The 2,449-nt window shown below is 46.3% G+C and overlaps 1 long non-coding RNA gene across 1 annotated transcript; it reads left to right on the top strand.

Annotated features, from left to right (window-relative positions):
* The first annotated feature begins 78 nt into the window (after positions 1-78).
* On the top strand, positions 79-1,255 carry LOC103768759. The gene is made up of 2 exons (XR_608136.1): positions 79-160; positions 250-1,255. It is a non-coding gene; the product is annotated as an uncharacterized LOC103768759 (long non-coding RNA).
* The last annotated feature ends 1,194 nt before the right edge of the window (positions 1,256-2,449 follow it).

The raw sequence follows: 2,449 nt of genomic DNA, 5'->3' as shown, positions 1-2,449 counted from the left end.
AGCCACGCCCAGGAGGTGTCTGGGGAGTGACGGTGCGGACGCTGCCGGAGCTCTCACGGGCTGTGACGTTCTGCATTACAGGGCAACGTGTACGTCAAATGTCCTTCCATCGCTGCCGCCATCGCAGCCGTCAACGCGCTGCACGGGAGGTGGTTTGCAGGTGAGTGCACTTGCTGTAGAGACCTGCCTTTATTCCTTGATTACAGAAAGGACCAAACGCTGAATTTATTTATTTTAAAATCTCACCAGGTAAAATGATCACTGCAGCGTATGTACCTCTTCCAACATACCACAGCCTTTTCCCAGACTCTATGACTGCAACCCAGCTACTGGTTCCTGTGCGACGATGAAGATGGATTTAGTCAGTTTTGTACATAGTTATTTTTTGGAGGAAGATTGAGTTATCTTTTATTTAGATAAAACTAAAGGAAAGGATTTAATGTCATTTTGTGTACACTTCCTGCTATCTTTAAAAATAAAATGAAGTAAGCAGAAATGCAGTGTGTTCATTCTCCCTAACTAGCATTTCCACTGTATACAAGCTGTTGACTTCTTGTTCTGCCTTGTAATTCTTGTACATTTACTAAGGTGATCCATAGGAATGGAGAAGTAGCTCATAGAAAACAAGTTCTCTGTAAAAGGCAGATGGGACATAACGACATTTTTAATGTTTCACAAGCCTTTCTTTTAATGCAGCAATTGCATTTTACATTTCACTAAATGTAGGTGATCTGCTAAAGGTTAATATCGGAGATGGACTTTATGAAGGGACATATTTAGTGTTTTGTATAAATGGAAAATTCAAAAGGCTACTGAAAGCTGACTGTAGACAGCCACTCAGCTTGCTTTGTGATGAATAATTGGTAAGAATAGAATTGAAGGGTTTTATTTCTTGATGGTAACTTTTGATTAATGTATCTGTAAAAGTTTCTTTGTAAATACTGTGTGAGGGTGTGTCCAAGTTTCCAAACAAAACGATCTCTGCATTTCCAGATAAGTTTCTATGTATGCAGTGTGGCACAGTTGAAAGAAAGATTTCAGTCTGAACGTATGTAGGAAATACAGAAACATGTTTTGTTCTGGTTGCATATAATCTTTGCTCTTTTAAGCTCTGTGAGCTCTGAAATATATTTTTGGGTTACTTCAGTGTGTTTGACAAGACAGCTTGATATTTCTATCAGATAAAAACTTTCATATTGCAACAATCTTTGTAAGAACCACTCAAATAAAATTCTGTTAAAAAGGCCTTCATGAAGCTTTATTTCTCAACTCTCCCACTGCCACTGGAGCAGTGTGTGCTGCAGACGGGAGCTGAGCTGAGGGTACCACTCCCTGGGGAGGAAATGTGGCAGCTGGTTCCTGCTGTTGGGAACCCTTTCTCTCGGCCTGGGGCATGGATGGCTCTTTGCTCCTCCTCAGGCCTGCTGCACGTTCATTCCAAAGGTCACTTCCCCCCTGTCTGCCCCCACTTTCACAAATGTTTGTGAGTCTTGGGGACGCAGCAGTAATTCCTGTTGGCTTTTAGTCTGGCTTCTGGGGCACGTGCCCGGGGAGTTGGCCTCTCAGTGCTCCCGCTTGCAGTGCAAGCCAGTGGAAGCTGACTGTGACAGAGGCATGAGCCTGTGTCCCACCCAGCTGAATGGAAATGGGCTCGAGGGGAGGTGGGGCACTTGGGGTGCGTGCAGCTGGGGCTGAACTGGGGTATGGTGGGACTGGGCAACCAGGGGTGGTCCAGGCAGATGTGGGAGGAGCTGGGAATGCACTACAGGAGGGTGGCAGTAGTGACAGAGCTGAAGAAAGCCAAGCAGAGCTCCTCTCTAGTTCTGCATGGACTTTAGTTGCCAGTTTTACTCCAGCTGGCACGAGAGTATTAAAACTTGATGTGTGTGAGAGCAGTTGTGTTGGACTCGTTGGTGCAGTTCCTGAGGTTGCCGAGCTGCATGGTGGCAGACAGCAGCTTGTAGTGGCAGATGTGTATTTCCCCTTTAAAGGGGGGAAACTTGTACTGGGTAAAGGTTGTGTAGGTGCTGGCTCAAGTTCTGCTGCGGTTAACCTGTCCTATCCTTAAACAAGAAATAAGGGAGGAGCAAAGAGAAGCCTTGTTTCAAAACACAGGTAGCAGGAGATTGCAACACACAACTAAACATTTCCTAGTTCAGCTGCAGGCAGTGCCTGGAAGCTGGTGAGTGCTCCCTGTTCTCTCTAGGAAGTACTGTGTGCTCTGCTGACCCAAAAAAAAGACATGGCAAGTTCTGTCTCTGGAGGCAGCTGCAGACACCAACTTGCAGCAGATCCCTGCAGCTCACAAAGGGTGTAATGTGGTGCCCTTTGGAGGTGTGAGGGCAGCACAGTCAGGCTCTGCTGCTCTGAGGGGAGCTTTAGGAAGTGTTGCTCAAGGCGTGACAGGGAGCTTCCATCTTCCTTGCCTGGTGTCATCTTTGTGGTTCAT

This window comes from Merops nubicus, unplaced genomic scaffold, assembly GCF_000691845.1.
Source record: "Merops nubicus isolate BGI_N331 unplaced genomic scaffold, ASM69184v1 scaffold36932, whole genome shotgun sequence".
Taxonomy (NCBI): Eukaryota; Metazoa; Chordata; class Aves; order Coraciiformes; family Meropidae; genus Merops; species Merops nubicus.
Note: the sequence above shows the minus strand (reverse complement) of the source record. Positions and strands in the feature narration are given on the sequence as shown.